The 20,988-nt window shown below is 40.8% G+C and overlaps 1 long non-coding RNA gene across 3 annotated transcripts in view; it reads left to right on the top strand.

The window, feature by feature from the left end:
- LOC148045425 (uncharacterized) overlaps positions 1-20,988 on the top strand; it is a 39,410-nt gene that overhangs the window by 1,426 nt on the left and 16,996 nt on the right. For all 3 annotated transcript variants that reach the window (XR_015696729.1, XR_015696730.1, XR_015696731.1), the window contains exon 3: positions 17,709-17,841. This is a non-coding gene — a long non-coding RNA (uncharacterized LOC148045425). The remainder of the gene's footprint in view (positions 1-17,708; positions 17,842-20,988) is intronic.

Below are 20,988 nucleotides of genomic sequence, written 5' to 3'. Positions count from 1 at the left end.
TTGTCCCTAAGGTGCCTTTTCGGGAGGCAACTGGACTTTCTTGTTTTTATTCTGAAGATGTTTCACTTCTCATCCAAGAAGCTTCTTCAGCTCTGACAGGATAGTGGGGAATGAAAGGATTTATATTCCTTGCAGACAGCTGGTCATCTGCATCCTTTTAGAGGGTCGTTGAAGCACTTGGAGGTTTATCTGTGTCCTCAGGGTCACCTGAGTAGTTCTATTGGTTCCTGTAGTCTGCAATTTTTCCTCTGGAAATCCATTCCTACTCCCACACCATTCAAAGAGTGTTCATCCCAAATTGTATAGTTAAAAGTCTGTAGACCTTCTCAGTCATCCATGTCATGGTTGTCCCAAAGATGCTTTTTTCAGGAAGCAACTGGACTTTCTTGTTGCCCACTGGTCACATCAACTGGATTGCTGGCAGTTGAAGTTCACCCGTACCTAGAACGTAACAGATTTCCCACCTCTACTTTAAAGACTCAAGATAGGAATTTTTCTGCTTCTGTTCCTGGGCTTATTTTAAGTAGAGATCCCAGAGATTTAAAAACCACATATGTATGGCGTATGGCCATGATTTACATTGATAATTTTTAGAATATAAAATAACAGAGTTGGAAAGGACCATGGAGGTCTTCTAGTCCAACCCCCTGCTTAGCAGGAAACCCTACACTACTTCAGACAAATGGCTATCCAACATCTTCTTAAAGACTTCCAGTGTTGGGGCATTCAGAACTTCTGGAGGCAAGCTGTTCCACTGATTAATTGTTCCAACTGTCAGGAAATTTCTCCTCAGTTCTAAGTTGCTTTTCTCCTTGATTAGTTTCCACCCATTGCTGCTTCTTCTACTCTCAGGTGCCTTGGAGAATAGTTTGACTCCCTTTTCTTTGTGGCAACCCCTGAGATATTGGAACACTGCTATCATGTCTCCCCTAGTCCTTTTTTTCATTAAACTAGACATACCCAGTTCCTGCAACTGTTCTTCATATGTTTTAGTCTCCAGTCCCCTAATCATCTTTGTTGCTCTTCTTGGCACTCTTTCTAGAGTCTCCACATCTTTTCTACATTGCAGCAACCATGTTTTGTTTTGTGTTTTGTTTTGTCTTTCCTCAAAGGGAAGAAAGCATCTTGTTCATCTCTTTATGAACATCGTTCTGCAGCTGATGGGAACTTTGTAAGAGTGTCATGTGGAAGTGTTTTTTTAAAGACCCATTTATTTCAGTGGCATGTTCCCTAGATAAAGCCCCATATTTGTATGTCACATACAGGTTTTCTCTTTCCCTCCCTCCCCCCCATGTATTTCCACAGCTGCTTGATGCGTATTAGGCTGTCCAACAGCTTAAATCTGACTTACGAGTTGGACTGAATGTCAAATATGTATTGGCACAAACTCCTGAACGCTTGCCATGAATAAACAACAGAGAACTTAATAAGATTTTGATCACCTGACCTTTTTGTTTAATTCCTCCCCCCCCCCCCCCGCCGCCCCTGGTACGCAGGCTTTGAATTCTGTCTTGCAATTAATTTGCGGGATGTTTCTTTCCCATTCAGATGAAAACTCTTCCTGGGATGATCTTTGCTTTTGGCATGGAATTAGGATTGAAAGGTGGATTGGTAAAGGGATCGCTTCTTTTGCCATGCTTCCGATGTCTCTGTAATAATTATAATGCCTATAGATAAGCAATATTTGGCTAGAGGGGCTAATGCATGACTTGCTGATACCGGGAATAAGATATTTAGGCACAATCAGATGTGCTTTGAGAAGATGGAAATAGGCCATGGATCTTAACTAGCTTTTCTAGGCTCTGAACATCATGAAATGTGGTGCCTCTGTCCTGAGGCTGGTGCCAGAGGTTGACTGCAAATTATGTCACTGCCAGTTCCAGGTGCCACTTCACTTGTCATTGTAAAATGACATCAGTCAATGATGGGAAAGCATTTTATATTATTTGAGAGAGTGTGTGTGTGTGTGTGTGTGTGTGTGTGTGTGTGTGTGTTTAATATACAAGATATTAAGGGGGAAGGCTCTCTTTGGGCTCTTTTAGGGCCAGATGATAGATTTGAATCTGGGTATTGGATCTGGGTACTTGAGAGACCGCCTGCTGCCAATTACCTCCACTAGACCAATTAGATCCCACAGACTAGGCCTCCTCCGAATTCCATCAGCCGGCCAGTGTCGACTGGCGACTACCCGGAGGAGGGCCTTCTCTGTGGCTGCTCCGACCCTCTGGAACGAACTCCCCGTGGAGATTCGAACCCTCACCACCCTCCAGGCCTTCCGCACGGCCCTTAAAATCTGGCTGTTCCGACAGGCCTGGGGCTAAAGACTCGCTGCCCCACTTCGAATGGTATGATTGTTGTGTTTTTTAACCATGTATGGTTTTATGTTTTTTGTAACTTTGTTTGTTTTTCCCTCCCTTTGAGTTGTGAGCCGCCCTGAGTCCCTTTAGGGAAAAGGGCGGCATACAAATAAATTAAAATGAAATGAAATGAAATGAATTTTTTTTTAAAAAAATAAGCTTTCTATATAAAAATGGCTCTCTCTCTCTCTGTGTATGTATATATGTGTGTATAAATGTTCCAGCATAACTCTGGAATGCCTAGAACAATTCCAACCAAACGTGGTACATAGATGATTTACTCTTTGGAAATAAATAATGTGGGGATAAGACACCCCTAACATCCTTGGGGTGTGTGTTCTGTTAAGATACAGCCTGTTGTGCCTTAAAATGGCTTCTTCAGTACTGCCGTAAAATGGCTTCTACTGTACAGTGCAGTGGAGTTGCCATGGTAACAGCTTCACAGTACTCCACAAGGAGGTGAGGGGGGAAATCCAACATTAGAAATTATTTCTGGTCCAGACAGTATCAAGAAGGTTTTGATTATCTTTGAGGACAAATGTATGGCCATGATCAATTAAACATTACTGGGGCATGGGGAAAACATTTGTAACTAATTTAATTGTTGCCAAAATCAGGACTTTTCCTGCCTAATACAGGATTATGATAAATACATACCCGGGCAAAGCCAGGTTATCAGCTAGTGGGTGTATAAAAAGAACAAGATTTCAAGAAATCGATTAACCATTTAAGGAAATTAATTGATTTAAAAATATGTCACAATACATATAATTTTGGAATGGGGTATGTTTTTCTCTGGTTAGGCCACCTCCATTTTTGGCCCCACCCATTTTGGCAGGGTAATTCTCAGCAGGTCAAACATCACCATCCACAAAATTCTGTCCAAGCAAAGTCCATCTATGCTGCCTTAAAATGAGCAGAACTTTAGTACAGGTAGTCCTTGAGTTACAACAGTTCATTTCCTGATCGTTTAAAGTTACGACCGCATAGAAAAAAGTGACATGACCATTTTTCACAGTTAGGACCTTTGCATCATCTTTGGTAAGGCCACACTTGGAATACTGCATCAAGTTTTGGTCGCCACGATGTAGAAAAGATGCGGAGACTCTAGAAAGAGTGCAGAGAAGAGCAACAAAGATTCTTAGGGGACTGGAGACTAAAACATATGAAGAACGGTTGCAGGAACTGGGTATGTCTAGTTTAATGAAAAAAAGGACTAGGGGAGACATGATAGCAGTGTTCCAATATCTCAGGGGTTGCCACAAGGAAGAGGGAGTCAAACTATTCTCCAAGGTACCTGAGGGTAGGACAAGAAGCAATGGGTGGAAACTAATCAAGGAGAGAAGCAGCCTAGAACTAAGGAGCAATTTCCTTACAGTTGGAACAATTAATCAGAGGAACAACTTGCCTCCAGAAGTTGTGAATGTGCCAATACTGGAAGTTTTTAAGAAGATGTTGGATAATCATCTGTCTGAAGTGGTGTAGGCAGTGGTGGGTTGTCATTTTTTTTATTACCGGTTTGCTCGTGCATGCTTGTGTGCACGCTCACGGTACTTCTGCGCATGCGCAGAAGTATCCAGGTGTGTGGGCAGAGCCTCCTGCCACCACCACTACCGGTTCGCTCGAACTAACAGAAATCGACCTCTGGGTGTAGGGCTTCCTTCCTAAGCAGGGGTTTGGACTAGAAGACCTTCAAGGTCCCTTCCAACTCTGTTATTCTATTCTATCCTGAATTAAAATTCAGGCTCATATTTATGACCATTGTTGGGTCCCAAGGTCATGTGATCTCTTTTTGCCAGTCCAGGGGGAAGCCAAATTCACTTAACAATTGTGTTACTAACTTATCCACTGGAGTGATTCACTTAACAACTGTGGCAAGAAAAGTCGTAAAATGGAATAAAACTCACTTATGTCACCCTTAACAACAGAAATTTTGGGTTCAGTTGTGGCTTTGAGTCCAGGACTCACTGCAATAACAATAGATTTGTTGTTTAGGCAACAGCTTAACAGAACCTTTCAGTACAGCAAAACATCATTAAAAAATCGAATAATGTGCACATATGGTGACCATATCAGTTCCACCACTATGAAAGGAGAAAAGATTTGTAGAAATTAGTTCCTTGCTTGCTATGTAAAGCCCAGTACCAAAGAGAGAGCCTGCCCATTTCTCCAGACACAATGCCATTTAATTACCCCTGTAATAATTTCCCTCTTATTTTCAAATATTTTATTTTTAAACACTGCAGGTATTTCGGTAGACACAACCAGCTAAGGCCCTGGGGAGAGAGAAAGTGTGTGTCTTAAACGAGCCTCGTCAGGAAGCTGTAATCTATCATTCACTGCATGAGAGATCCCCGAGAATGTTGGCTGTCTGCATAGTGACGCAAAACAAATGGCCAACAAATCAGAAGAAAGAGCCAAGGACCACTTGGGAGAAAAGCAAGGAAGAAACTCGTGGCTCTTTCTAAATTAAGGCTGAGAGTTAATGGGACATTCCAGGGTTGCCAGTCAGCTGAAAATTACAGAATGCTCTTATCAGGGGAGGATTAACTACTAAATCCACAAATGCCAATACTGGTTTCTGAATGTACATCTCTGGGTTTAAAATAGGATCATTGGAAAATGTCAGGTAAATGCAGAAAGATCAACTGAGTAAGAACTCCGATTTTAAAAGTCAAATCAGGAAAGTGCAAATATCTGCATAGTAGAAAGGTTGAAGGCAGTTCTTTATTTGAGGTCCAGAGAATTTGGGCTGATTGTATCGAATAAGCAATAAAGACTTTGGGATCTCATTTTGAGAGAGATACAGTATCTTCTAGGATCCGCCTAGAAGTTCAGATCTTGAGTTTTAAATTACATCACTTTTAATGGCAAAAAATCCCCAAGTGGCTGTCTAATAAATAGAATTTCTTTCTTTCTTTCTTTCATTCATTCATTCATCCATCCATCCATTCATGCATGCATGGATTGCATTGCATTTATACCCTCTCGGGGGACGGTGTTAGGTTGAGTTGAAATCCACAAATCCCACAACAAGTAGGCTGACTCAGCCTTAGCAGAAACAAGAAACAAACTCCTTGTTATGAAACCCTCTCTTTATTTACCTCTTATGAATTAATTGCATTCACCCACCAAAATGTCCAGGCAATATCTTTCAAGGAGTAACAGATCTTATCAGTTCTTTGCGATAAGGCACGAAACACAATGAGCAAAATCTTCAGGGATACGAACTGTTGTCTCCTACAACAACCACTCACCTTCCCTTCTATTTGTTCCCCAGCTAGGGAGGGGCCATTGAGTGTCCACATGTGCTTTGCTTCTCGAGATGACTTCTTGTCCTCCATTGTTCACCTCTCCTAACTGCTCTGCACACAGGTGCACCTAGAACAGGCCCAGCTGTCCTTCCTCATCACTCATGTCAGCCTCCAGGCAGCTGCCTCTCCGGTGGCTGGGAAAGCCCTGGCTTTATCTCTGTGTCTGATGCAGAGCATCCATCAGAACCTTCTCCAGACTCTAGAACTGGCCCACATTCCTCCCCAACCTCCTCATTGCCTGAGTCTGCTGTCAGCTCCACTTATCCATAACAGCAGGTTCCATGGTTAATCAGGACCTGCGTTTGAATTTCCCTAATCCAGTAGCTAATATATGTCACCAAAGCAAGAGCAATCTACCAGAAGACAAATATTATGATATGAAGCAAATCAACCTTGGAAAAGCTTTAAAATCCCACCCCAATAAGTCGTCTTATTTATTTTTATTTCTTTAATAGATATAATGATGATGAAGTCATCCATTCAGTCGTGTCCGATTCCTGGAGATTCAGTTTTGATGGTATCCAGTCACCAAATATAATTGCTTTCTCCAGTGAATTTCCCCGCATGACATGGCCAAAGTAAGTGAGACCTAGTTTCGCAATTTTGCTGTTTAGTGTCTGACTTAAGAATGGAATGGAATGGAATGGAATGGAATGGAATAGAATAGAATAACAGAGTTGGAAGGGACCTTGGAGGTCTTCTGGTCCAACCTGCTCAGGCAGGAAACCCTATACCATTTAAGACAAATGGTTGTCCAATCTCTTCTTTAAAATTTCCAGTGTTGGATAATTCACGACTTCTGAAGGCAAATTGTTCCACTGGTTAATTGTTCTAACTGTCAAGAAATTGCTCCTTAGTTCTACGTTGCTTCTCTCCTTGAATAGTTTCCATCCATTGCTTCTTCTCCTGCCTTCAGGTGCTTTAGTGAATAGCTCGACTCCCTCTTTTTGTGGCAAACCTCTGAGATATTGGATACTGTTACCATGTGACCCCTAATCTTTCTTTTCTTTAATAGATAATGGGATAGGAATAATTGTAGGAGGAGGCACCAAAAAGGTTAGCAGAAATAGTTGAAGTGGCAACCATGACAAGACAATGGAAACTCCAGCCACATTTAATAAGTAGCATGACATATAGAGTATTTATGCTGTATTTTGACTGATATCAGAAAATTAAGCAGGTTTGGACTTGTTTAGGAGACTATCGAGACCTATCAGAGTTGAGGGCTAATCCTGAACCAAAAAAACTACAGGGACATGTCAGTGAAATCCCCAATCAGAAGTTTTCATGAAAGCAAACATTGGAATCTTTTCCTGATGAACTCAGAGCAAATGCTTTGTGCAGTATGCGTCTTTCTCAGCTTTCTTTCAGCAGATGAAGATACAAAACATTTGCCTCTCTTCTTCATCTTCATAACAACCCTTAGAGCAGAATGGCAAGTATATGACCTGTGGACTTTAACTCCCAGAATTCTGGGAGTTGAAGTCCACAGGTGGTTAAGTTGCCATAGTAACCCACCCTTACCTTACAGCTAGGCTAGCCTAAACACTAGCAAATAGGCCAAGGTCATCTAGATAGGCCTGCAAAGGAGTGAAATTTAAAGCTTGCTAATCAAACATATTAACTACTACCCTATGTTGGCCTTGGATTAACTCTTTTCCAGTTCAAGCTTTAATCAATTCCACTCTCTTATTTTACACAGATATTGCATTAAAGACTTGATATGCAGGGGATGTTCTACATTTTCTCTTCCCTTTTATTAGTATGTGGGTGTCTGTCTGAATAAGCAGGAAGAGTAAAGAATTCTATCGGGATATGAACTACCTTAACTGTTAACAGAACTGAGAGCTATATTTTGAAGCGGAGCTTGTTGCTTTCTGAGAGTAAGGAAAATAAGCTGTCTAAAGAGAGATATCAGGCAGCTGTGGGTCGATAGAAAATACGCTGACCAAATTCCATTAAGTTAGGAATAATGGTATGTAAAAGAATACAGGAGAATAGAAAGCCCATCTAAGCCAGCATCTCTTCAAAAGGCAAGAAAGAAAAGTGAACGCATGTGAGATAAAGTTGGGCTGATTGGGAAGATCTTTCTGGTATCAAAGAATAGGAAGATGGTACAGGTAGCCCTTGACTTACAACCCACAGCTGAGCCCAAAATTTTGGTCATAAGTCACTTTTTTCAGTGCCATCCAATGGTCATTAAGTGAATAGTTGTAAGCCATGAACCACCTGTGTACAGAATAGAATACAGACTAACAGAATTGTAAGGGATCTTGAAGGTCTTCTAGTCCAACCCTTGGCTCAAGCTGGAGACCCTATAGTAGAGGTCTCAATCTCAAGACCTGGGGGCCAGATCCCGCCTGCAGGGTACTTAGATCTGACCCACGAGGCCACCCTGGAAACAGCAAAGGACTGGCCTGCAGTGCTTCTGCCAGTGAAAACGCAGCCAGGAGCCCATTTTCGCTGGCAGAGCACTTGGGCCACCACAGGCACCCCCGATATGAGTGACATTGAGCTGGTTACGCCCACCCTGGCCACGCCCACCCTGACCCCATGAGTTCAAACACAACCCTGATGTGGCCCTCAATGAAATTGAGTTTGACCTCTCCACTGCCCTATAGCATTGGAAAAGCTGGTGGGAGAATATTGTTCAACTGCCTTCCCACAGCTGTAGGGTGCTTTGCATAAAAAGAAATGGTTTGGATTAGACAGTTTTCCTGTGCTTGGATTGGGCAAGCTGCGTTAGACAGATCTAAAATGGAAAATCTGTCCAGGGAAATGTCCTCAACAAGACAAGCACAATTAAGAGAGAAAGGCAACGATACACAAACAGCAAAACAGAAGGTGACAAATTGCATGAAGCAATATCAAGAGTTGCTCCTAAAATTTACACATCAGAATCAGAAGCTGTACTCGTTAATGCATAGCACCAATAATTGTTAATGTACAACACTTTTCACATGGTAGGTCCTGGGACTTCATGTTATACACTCTTGATTATATTTCACCAAGTAGGTTAGTCTGCAAAGCTAATGAGCGTAATTTATTCTGCAATCCTCTACGCACTTACCTAGTGGTAAGTTATTAATAATCATACATCCTTGGCCTAACACATCTCCATATAAAATTAGAAAGGCATTCATTGAAGTCCTCTTTTTGGCTCAGTTATAGCTTCAGGAATCCTTCTAAAAAACTCTAACAATGTTTAAGCAATGTTTGGTGGCCAGGACATTTTGAATACATTTTATTTATTTAGTTTGTCAAACATGTATGAGATAACAGGTATAAGTATAAACATGGATATGAACACAGGAAATGGATACGAATAAATGGGGACAATAGGACAGGGACGATAGGCACGCTGGTGCGCTTATGCACACCCCCTTGCAAACCTCTTAGGAAAGGGGTGAGGTCCACGCTAGACAGTTTAAGGTTAAAGTTGTGGGGATTTGAGAATGTAGCAACAGAGTCGGGTAGTGCATTCCAGCCATTGACCACTCTGTTGTCATATTTTCTGCTATAGAGATTGGAGCGGCTTACTACATTCAACTAGAATGTAGTCATCCTCTGAGATAATAAACTAACTCAAACACATTTCTGCAGTACTGTTCATATTCAATTAATTAGGAAACATGTGAGCAGCATACCAGCCCACTCCGATCATCTGCTAAATTTCAAAACAATTGAGTCCCTAATACACAGAAGTGCATATACAAAGGCTTTCTATATGAGATGATGCAAGAAAAGGCAGCAAATTTTTGCTGGCAAAAATAATTTGATTCAAAGTTCTCGTGGTTAAGAAGGTTATTTCCTTAAGAAGGACTGAAGGGCTACAATCCTGAGCTCATTTACTGAGAAACAAGACCTATTAAAATCAATAGAACTTTCTTAAAGTCACATGTATTGATTGAGCCACAGTACGGAAATCAATTTGTATCGAAGCTGTTTTTTTAATCAACTAAAAATATTTTCTCCTGTTCCTTCAAGCTACAATATCCTTGATAACCAGTATAGCTAATACTTTTATTGCAATATTCAATGCGGGTAAGCAGGATTTGGAATGAAGGAAGTCCTGCTGATATTTTACAGCAGGGAAACATACTGTACATTGCTCTTTGCAAGAATTCATGCGGCCATCAGATTTATCTCCAAGGGAACTAGCAAGAATGACCAAGATGACTGACGGGAAGAAAGGAGTAGCCGAGAGTGAGTGCATGAAGACTCTTAGAAGAAGCAAAATGTTATTCTGATAACATAATAACAGAGTTGGAAGTCTAGTTCAACCTCCTGCTCAAGCAGGGGACCTTATATCACTCAGGGCAAATGTCTATCTAGTCTCTTCCTTAAAACTCCAGTGATGGAGCACCTACGACTTCTGGAGGCAAGCTGTTCCACTAGTTAATTGTTCTCACTGTCAGGAAATGTCTCCTTAGTTCTTGGTTGCTCTTCTCTGCACTTTTTCTAGAGTGTCAACATCTTTTTTATACTGTGGTGACTAAACCTGGATGCAATATTCCCAGTGTGGTCTTACCAAGGCATTATAAACTAACACTGATCTATTGAATAAAATTGGAAAGTTAAGAAAGTTTGTCTTCCCTTGTACTTGTTTAGTTTTAATTTTTTAATTAATGGTATTTATAGACCATAGCAATGGTACAGAATGGTCTCCAAAATATCATCCAGCCCCACTCTACACCTTCATACACTTCAAAAGAATTTCATAGGTATGCTGGCAATGCTCAATGTATTATTCTAGAACAGGGGTGTCAAACTCAATTTCATTGAGGACCACATCAGAGTTGTGTTTGACCTCAGGGGGATTTTCTTTGGCGTGGCCAGGGGGCATGGTCAACTTGACGTCACTCATCAAGACTTCATTTTTGGTCATGATGGCCTCCTGCAGCCCTCTGCCAGTGAAAACGGAGCTTGGGTGGGCCACATTGGCAGGGGCACCGTCGGCTGCTTCTTTGTTGTTTGCAGGGGAGGCCCACGGGCCAGATCTAAGCACCCAGTGGATCAGATCTAGCCTGCAGTCCTTGAGTTTGACACCCCCTGGTCTAGAAGCTGCCCCTCAACTGATAAGCAATCAAGAGGAATTTGGCAGTTCTTTTCCTAAAAGGCATAAGTTTTTGTGAGTTGTAGTTCACTTAATCAGATTGTGTAGGAAAAAGCTGGTCCTTTGTAATAAAATGCATTAGTTGAAAAAGGTCCTACCAAATTTGTCCAGATAATTTTGCCACTAACGTGGCTCCCTTCTTCCGGTAACAACCCCATCTGATACTTTCCCTTTTCTTATTAACTCAAACAAACAGCTAATCCTCTAAGAAGACATTCTCCAAATAGCCTACTAACTCTTCCTTGACCTGACTGATTCCTAACACAAGTCTCACCTTCAAAATAATATACGTGGGAAGACAAAAAAATAACCCTAAGAGGAAATAAATCTAGGAATGGCTTTAACCCGGGAGAAACAAGTGATCGAGATATACTGTTACACTTATCTGAAGTGTCCCATGAAAAGGCAGCATTGCTCCATTTCAGAAGGAAAATCTATTTGGCCACCTTGTGTTTAGGAGTATTTATGCCTTTGCTAATGAACTGCAAAAAAAGGAAAAAAAGTTGTTATGTGGTGGGTTGCTTCTCTCTCTTAATTTGTTGTGCCGACTGTAAAATTCAATTACTTTAACGGTTTGCTCTGTTTCTGAGATCTGAAGTACTCCAGCTAATTAATCACCCTAGAATTATACTGTACAAAGAGGAATGAAACACTTAATGTGCTGATGAGACCCAACAGCTTTTTTCTCACCCAGGTTGACTGAGTAAATGTGGTGAGAGGAATTAATCGGGTGGGGAATTGAAATGTTCCTAGTTTTGAGGGGCAGGATGGAATGGGAGGAGGAGAGCAATGGGGAAATTCTACTTTAAAATACCACTTGCGGTTTAAAATGTTAGAATGGCCCCTGCTTTAGAGTTTTAAAACCTTTGGAGTAAATCCGTACTCATAGTCCCTGACTTACAATTTACTGGTATCTCTTTAGTAACTGTTTGAAGATACAATGGCATTGAAAAAGTGACTTATGACTATTTTTCAAACTTATAACCATTGCAGCATCCCCATGGTTACGTGATCAATATTTGGATGTTTGGCAACTGACATGTACCAGATTTTTCGGCATATAAGATGCACCAAGATTTTGAAAAGGCAAATTAAAAACAAAGTATTTGCACCCTGCAGACCTCCCCCAAACAGCCCATTTTTGCTCATTTTTGCCCTCCCCAGCCCCCAGGAACACTCTGGAAGCCTCATAAAGGCTATGCACGGCCATTTTTGCAAAGGGGGTGGGGTTTCAGGAGGCCAGAAATGCTGTATTCAGTGTATAAGACACACCCAGATTTTCACCCTCTATTTTGAGGGGAAGAGGTGCATCTTATACTCCGAAAAATACGGTATTTGTGATGGTTGCAGTGTCCCAAGGCCATGGAATCAACCTTTTGCAGACCTCCTGATGAGCAAAGTCAACGGGAAATCCAGATTCACTTAACAACCGTGTTACTAACTTAACAACTACAGTGATTCACTTAACAACTGTCGCACAAAAGGTTGTAAAATGGGGCAAAATTCACTTAATAACTGTCTTGCTTAGTCACAGGAATGTTGGGTTCAATTGCCGTCAAGGACTACCTATAAATCAGCATTATTATCATAGCTGATTTCTGTTATTCTCTTTTTTCTTGCTTCCCTCTGCTTCCTTCCTCTTCTTCCTCTCGTACAAATGATTAATAAATGCATTATTATCATAGCCATTTTCTAAAGAGGAGACCACTACAATGGCCTGACCAGTAACCAAGGGCTTACCAAACATCATTGTTTGATAGCAAATTCTCTCTAGATGGTTTCTTGGCTCTGTTAATTTTATTTGAGCAGAGTGAATGGCCCAATTTTGAGCACCAGAACTACCACCTAGTTCTATATGAAGCGAGGCTACCTCTGGTGCAAACCCTGCAAGAAAAAATGGAGAAAAATCACAACTGAGAATATTTGTGGATCTATTCAGGCTTGAGGTAAATGAAAGTAGATTCTGATTCCTCACAATAAATTTTTTTAGGGGTGGAGGAATATTCTAGAATTGTACACCTTGGAAAATGTTAAATGCTTTTCTTGAACTTCCAACCTAAGTCAACGTATGGTGTCATCCCTCTATTTATATGGTTTTGGCACACAGAAGCTATCAGATTCAGCCCCACCTTAGACCCTAGAGCAAGGGTGGGCAACTATTTTACAACCTTAGGACTTCAACTCCCAGAATTCCTGAGCCAGCCATGTTGCCTTAGAGTTAATGTTATTCTTCTGGAGTCAGATTGGCCCATGACCTGGCTCAGCATAAGGCATTTTCTGATGGGCCTACTTGAAATATGCCTCTTGTTTCATTGTCACTGATATTTCAGACTTACAAATTGGTCTGCTGTTTATCTAAAGGTATCAGGCTATGTTTTTCTCAGTTGCAATGTATGGCTGTGAAAGTTGGACCATAAGAAAGGCTGAGCTCCAAAGAATTGAGGCCTTGAACTATGGTGCTGGAGAAGACTCTTGCAAGTCCCTTGGATTGCAAGGTGATCAAACCGCTCAGTCCTAGAAGAGGTCAACCCTGACTGCTCTTTAGAAGGCCAGATCCTGAAGATGAAACTCAAAGACTTTGGCCACCTAATGAGAAGGAAGGACTTGCTGGAGAAGAGCCTAATGCTGGGAACGATTGAAGGCAAAAGAAAAGGACGACAGAGAATGAGGTGGCTGGATGGAGTCACCGAAGCAATAGGTATGAGCTTAAATGGACTCCGGAGGATGGTAAAGGACAGGAAGACCTGGAGGAACATTGTCCATGGCGTCGCGATGGATTGGACACAACTTTGCAACAAACAACAACAACTATATGTAGCCAAGCCACTGAAGTCTAAGCATCTCCATCTTATTTTCCATTTGATCATTATTTAAATGAAGAATCCATTTCTCTAGAATTGTTGAAATATCTGTTATGACAAACAAAGTTGCTGAATATGGAACAGGCAGCAGATATAATCTGAAGCCAGATGGCATAGACATGCTACAGCGGCTTCTGAGGAACATTTGAAGAAAATGGGATATGTTCTGCATCCCTTAGGATATATGCAGTGACAAATGGCACCGTCATCTTTGAATCGCAGCATTCTGAATTCAGCAGAGGCAAATTCTCAGGATCTACCTCTCATTCCACATGTCAAAATACCTGTTAGTTAATCTAACTAACACCTACGTGGAAGTTTGTTCAGCTCGGTTCTTGATTGCTTTAGAAACTGAACGATGCTTTTCAGATCAAAAGGATGCCCCACTTTTCTGGAAGCGTTGAAGAATTGACTCCCAAATGAAATGCTTTCCCGGCACGCCCCCTGTTGAGAGACACCAAATGGATGTCTGCTCTCGTGGCTATAACACTGAGATTGTTAGAATTTAATGAACTGGAGAGGTTTATGCAAAGAGAAGGGAAGAAGCTCAGCAAATGCTCCTTTTAAGTGAAGGCTTAAAAGAAGCCAGAAAAAGCAATGCTTTATATGCAATATAGCTTGGCAGGACTGCATTGTTCAGTTTATTCACATATAAGTTACCCCAAATATTCCAACCAGGCACCCTCCTAGCTATTTAGCACTTCCATAGGGCACCAGACTACAAAAGATCAAACCTGGGTTAGGGAAGAAATAAAATTGTGATTGGCGCTAAATAATTCAGGATGATGAATGAAACTTCAAGAAGATCCCTCTGAATGAAGTGATCCTTCTACACAGGATTTTCATACTTCTTCGGACTTAGATCCACATCTGTGTGATCTCATCTCCTCTAGGGTTTACCAGCTCAGCCAATTTATTTCAAGTGCAGATGTCAGATGTTTGAAAACAGAACAAAATTTCAAGGTTTGTTTGAAATGCTGAAGTTCTGTGGAGCTTGTGGGCATTTGTCAGAATTCTAGCCTCCTTTCTCTCCCTTCCTCCCTCCCTCTTCCTTTTCCTTTCTCCTTTCTTCCTTTTCCATTCTCCCTTTTCCTTTCTCCCTCCCCCCTCTCAAACAGAATAGTATTATTTCAACTACCTAGGATCTCTTTTAAGAGAGCATCTTAGGGAGAGTCCCATCATAAATGGTGAGTTTTTTGAAGATGGCTAGACAAAGACATGAAGTAAAAATGTGGATGGTGCATGTGTAAGCTATTTTATGTCCCTTTGTGTAAAATATGGGTGAGGAATTCTCATCGCTCCAAGACCTCTAGCAACTTAGAGAAAGGCAGTGATGAAATGGTGTTTCTTGATTCTTATGCTCAATACTGAGGTCAGCAGAAGTGATATTAAATAAGTATAATGGCAACTTAAGTACAGCATAAGTTAACACTAATTGGGGCAAGAAAAATCACAGCTTCATATACTTAGAGTTGAGATCTGAAATAGCTCTGGGAATCCAGGAAGGAAATTTGGAGTATGTAAACAAATAAGCCACTTTTGAAAACTTATTCTTGGGAGGTATTATCAGTAATCAATACATAAATATTACATAGAGCAATTAACCAATGGAAAGCTTGCCTTCAGAAATTGTGGGAACTTTGTCACTGGAAGTTTTCAAGAAGAGGCTGGACTGCCATCTTTCAGAAATTGTGTAGGATCTCCTGCTTGGGTGGGGGTTGGACTAGATGACCTACAAGGTCCCATCCAACTCTGTTAATCTGTATCTGATCATGTGATGAGCCAGAGCTTAAACAGATGCAAACGAATGACCAAAATGATTATGGTTTTAAGAAAAGAATAATGAAAGGAGAATAGAATATATAGAACCACATTCTATTCTTTCAGTATTATAACTTAGTCTCATCATAGAATTGACAGCAAATGCAAAAGTGCTGTTTACGGATAGAAGAGAATATTTGTAGCTCAAGGTTGAACTGTGGGATCCTTGGTGCCCTCTGTGCATGGTGGTTTTCTTGCAGACCTTTCATTACCTAGTTTGCTAATAAAATGTCTGCAAGAAAATAACAAAGCTCAGAGAGCACCAAGGACCCCAAAGTGACATTTCATTAAAAAAAAAAACACTCTCAAATAAATTTAGAATTAGCTGCTGTAAGCAGATGCAGTAAGTTGCTGCTTATGTTTTTGTAAGTTTGCTGTTTAATTGCTGAAGGGTCAGAAAACACATCTGAAGCCTGAAATGACTCTTTAAAGATTCACTTTGTTGTTGAAATTAAATAGGGTTTATTCAGAACATTTTCTACATGATTTAAAAACCCGCACTGCCTAATATGCTTGTTTACATCTTGTATTCAGGTATGAAAAGTACTGGTGGTTTCTCCTGATGAAAGGAAGAAAATGTCAAAGAATTTTAGGATAAATTGACAGAAGGTCTGAGATTTTTCCAGGTGAATCTGGTATGGGATACCAGATTTGCAAAAAGGGGAAATCAGCATTACCAAACTTATTTCCATACATTTTGCCTACGTCCTGGATTTCTGGTCACTTCTCATTTATGTGATATATGCATAGATTCGATTCTGCAGTTGGGTTGAATGTTCATAAATTGAGAATATTACATCCATTTTTCCTATTTATTTGATAAGCACATATTGGGTGAATATGGCTTCTACAGAATAGACAATTTCACAGCTAATCATTCTATCTTCAGAATCTGTAAATATCAGGAACCAACAGCCTTTATATCCTATTTTTGGATATGAGAGAAGACAGCTGGATAATCATTAGTTAGATGATGATTTATTTTCTTTCATCTAATGTAGCATGCTTCACCTTCTCCTCCTGTGAAAAAGCTATAATTTCCACCAAGCTTAAAAGCTATAATTTCCACCTGGCTTAGTGAACCAGTTATCCATCTACAAAAAAAAAGTATTGTTCTAAGCCTAACCCTACAGATCCTAAACACAAAAATGTAGTAGCTATTACACAGTGCTGCCTTACTTGAGCGGATGGTCAAGTTTGCTGCCATTCACTCAAGTAACAGCTACTATAAGGTTCAAATGAAGCGAATAGAGCTTTGCAGCACTTCAGAATAATTTAGAAAAGGGTTTTGAAACACCTAGAAGCATGATCTGCAATCTGTTAAAGCAGCTGAATCTTAAAGCAGGGATTCTACTGGTGCCTCTGCATTTGATCTTGAAAAAAGATGTGGTTGCTTTTTAAGGGATTGTAGTGAGGTGCGGTGCTATAATTGCATTTTGGTATTTTGAAATGCCTTTTTGAAATCCTATCTAAAACACTGCAAAGCATGAATGCCCGCCAGACCTAGCTTCAAAAATAGCATTCTTAATGTCTTATCCCAATGGTTGCTACCCATCTCATTTGGTCCAGCAAGCTGAACATGTTATGGGTTCCATAAGCCACAGAGTATTGGCAGGTGAAGACTAGAAGATATGCCTTCTCTGCCCTCTGGAACATTCTTGCCTCAGAATTCAGGTTGATTCTAAGTCCATTGGCTTCTTTTAAGGCCCACAGGGTGCTTGGATCTGGCCCACGGGGCTGCCCTGGAAACAGTGAAGGACCACCCCGGGGTGCCTCTGCCAGCAAAAATGGAGCTCGGGAGGGCCACGCACGGCCTTTTGCAGCTCCATTTTCACTGGCATAGCACTCAGGCCACCACAGGGACCAACATGATTGATGTCGAGCTGACACATCCCCTCCCCAGCCATGCCCCCCACCTCATTTCTCGAGGTCAAAGACAACCCTGATGTGGCCCTCAATGAAATCAAGTTTGACACCTCTGTTGTAAGGCCTTGAAGACTTGGCTTTGCGCCTAGGCCTGCACCCCTGTATGCGCGAAGGACCCCGCTTCAAGGCTATATTGGCAACTGTGATTACATTTTTTCATGGCTGTCATATATATTTAATGTTGTACTATGTTGCAACTGTTTTTAATTGTTTCATAATTGTTCTCTACCCAGAGTCACTTCTTTGAGATTGGCGGCTGTAGAAATTGAATAAATAAATACATTTATACAATTTCTCTGCATTTCCCTTCCAGACGCAGATATTTGAACACAGAGGGGTGAAACCAGAATCCAACACTGGATCCCTCTTCTCTGATCTCTGGTAGCATGTCAACAGGAGCTCTTTGGAATCGGGATATTCTGAAGATATCCAAATAAAGCAAGCAGGTAAGAATTCAAGAAGGATCCTAAATCTTTTCATTCTTTGCCATATCGTATTATAAGAAGACTTTTATCCCTAGTTTAAATTTTCTCCCACTTGAAATGACAGAAGGTATTCTTGTTGTTACAGTCAAATTAGTGTGGAGAGAAAATTATAGGTTTGCATCACAGCAAATCTCAGAATTCAGTGATATTTCTTTCATGAGTTGGTTTGAAGAACTAGCTGCCAATCCTTTCATTAAACTGGTCTTCAGTAAACTCTCAGGCCACCTCAGATTTAAAAATTGAAGTTTAAGTAATCCGTATGATACATACAATATAATAATTTCATGAAGAATTAGCAGTGATCAGATAAAACAAACCAGGTTGTGCCATCTAGTGATGATGTACAGTCAAGATTTGGAGACTCAAATGTATGAAGAGCTCAAATAGTGTAGGGGCTATATAACCCTACACATATATTGGAGAATATTTGCCAATTTTGTGCTGCAATTTTTTTTAGCTTATGCAAAATCCACATGTTCCATGTTTTATTAGAAAGTTTTTAAAAGTTTTTTTCTTTTTTAAAAAGCCAGTTTGATCTAGTGGTTAAGGCACCAGGCTAGAAACTGGAAGATTGTGAGTTTTAGTCCCGCCTTCGGCATGAAAGATGGCTGGATGACTGAGAAGCTCCACAGACAGATCCCTTGCCACTTTTTTCAGTGTTGTTGTAACTTCAAACTGTTACTAAAAGAATGGTGGTTAAGTCTAAGACTACGTGTATAACCCCTCAGCACCTGATATGAAATACTCCGTCCAAAAGTAAGAACATCAATGGGTTAACAAATCTAGCAGGATGTTAGCCCATGTAGGCATAACTGGATGGAATGAGAGAGGCAGGAAATTATAATAAACTGCTCTGTGTCAATTGTTTTAATCACTGGGTTGTGAATGAACAACTGAATGATTAAATCAAGCCTCTGACAAGTTAATTTGATCTTGTTTCATTGTACTTCCTCCACCCAAATATTGCACAATTTGCATGTGATATATATATAGGGATAATGGCGGCAATCTTCCTGTTCAATTTGGTCACAGGCAGAAGGAGGAAGATCTGATAGCGCTTACTGAATTGCTTATCACTGCATTCCAAAGTTCTTGTAAACAATGAGAGAGAGATAGGAACAAAAGTAAAATCAGCTGAAGCTGATTATCTACATTTTGAGTAGACTGGGTACATCTCTGGATCCCAGATTATTTCAGCCAATCAGCATCATATCTCTAGGTGATATTCTGAACCACAACCAGATTTTTATGCACAGCCTTCTCCCCTTCCAGCTACCTCAACTCGGTTTCATCCATGCTATTTGTGTGTTTGAATTTTTCCCCTTTTATAACAATTGAGCAGTGCTTTTTTCCTTGTCCCAAATGTTATAGAGTCTCCTCTTCAAGGTCCCTTCCTATTTATTTTGTTATTCAGTTTATCTCTTCTGTACACCTTGTTCAACACATGAAGCTTACTCCCTCGGAAGACAGATCAGGAGAGAGAGGGGGGGAGGGAAAGGGAGGGAGGGAAAGGGAGAGATGGAGAGACAGGGGGAGAGAGGAGGGAGAGAGGGAGAGGGAGAGAGGGAGGGAGAGAAAGAAGGGAAGAGGGAAGAAATCCCTGTTTTGGTACTCCAAAGAGTTATCATGGGTCAAAAGTCACAATGCTGAGGTCAAGTTTGAGCAATCTCAACCGACCTTTTGCGGATTTTGCTGCGAGCAAAGCAAACACACACACCAAGCGGGTAAAGGATGCCCCAGAATAAAATGGCTACAAGAAAAGGTGCCATTGTGGGAGTCCACAGAAAAACACCTGAGTAGTTTTGGCTGCAGGATTTTATTTGATATCTGTAGGACTCTTGAAGGGAAGAACCCCAGTTGTGAGAATGATTGATGCTGAGAAGTTTGTGGGAAGCGTTAACAGTTGACGGATTGAGTTTAGCCTGGGAAAAGGGATGCCCTCAAGAACACCTGGATTGGAGTCATGCTGGCTATAAACTTTCCCCTTGAGTGCATCCCCTTCACCTGACATAGTCCAGAAATTTTCCAGAAAATTCTCTCTGCAATCAACTCCCAGAAGAATACAAGTAGGTGGGGTTAAAGGAAGGAGACTTCAAGCTTCAATGGGAAGGTTGTTGTAGTTGCTGAACAAATTGTTCCATTTGATGGCCAGCAAGTAGGTGGAAATACACATTTACAAGAAAAGTGTTGCCATTATTAGGTGGGTTTTGGAGCAAACCCTATAGATGCAAATGGTATAGAAAAGCATACTGCGTTTGTGAACAAATAATTATTTGTTTATTAAGTTTTTATGCTGCCCATCTCCCTTTTTAGGCGACTCTGGGCCTTAATAATCAAAATATGAATTATTAAAATGTAAATTAATAATGTAAAACTACAAAAAACACCAACACTAAGAGACAGATGACACAAGGTCTTCTGACCCTGTAAGCCCCTTCCAGCATTGAGTGTCCCCCTTGAGACTCCAAGCCAACTGGCAGAGCCAAATTTTAATACCTTTCCTGAAGGTCCGAAGGGCAGGGCCATTTCTCACCTCTGGTGGTGGAGGGTTGCACAAAGTTGGGGCCAAGGATGGGGCCACAGCAGAAAAGGCTCTTATTCTTGAACCTGGATATAGAACTGCAGTGAACTCAGGAGGCGTGAGAAAATGATGGAGAACAGAGAGCTACATCCCAAAATATCAAACAAGCAACTTTAAGGATGCTTCTTATCTTTCTGTGGAGAGGAGAGGTGAGAAAAATAGTAAAAAAAAATTAGCTAACTACAATAACAATAAAGAAATATTAATGGACAATATTTAATGATATATACAGGTGTGTTGTACTGGTAAAAGTAAAACGGACAGAAGTGTTAATTTGTGAGTTTTGGAGGGGGGGAAGGAGAGAGAATGTTAGATATCCTTTTAATTGACTTTCTTTTAGAATATGGTATAAAGATGTAAAGTTATGGCAGATTCATTGATATAAATTAGATATAAATACAATTCCTATACCTGTGATGGAGAACCTGTGGCACGCAGTGCCCTTTCTTTGGGCAAGCGAGCCGTTGCCCAGCTCAGCTCTACCACGCATGCATTTGGGCCTTCCGCCGGCCAGTTGATTTTTGGGT

This window comes from Thamnophis sirtalis, unplaced genomic scaffold, assembly GCF_051295495.1.
Source record: "Thamnophis sirtalis isolate CommonGarterSnake01/CBP01778 unplaced genomic scaffold, rThaSir2_p1.2 scaffold_5, whole genome shotgun sequence".
Classification (NCBI taxonomy): Eukaryota; Metazoa; Chordata; class Lepidosauria; order Squamata; family Natricidae; genus Thamnophis; species Thamnophis sirtalis.
The sequence above is the reverse complement of the archived record's forward strand: the minus strand, read 5'-3'. Positions and strand labels throughout refer to the sequence as shown.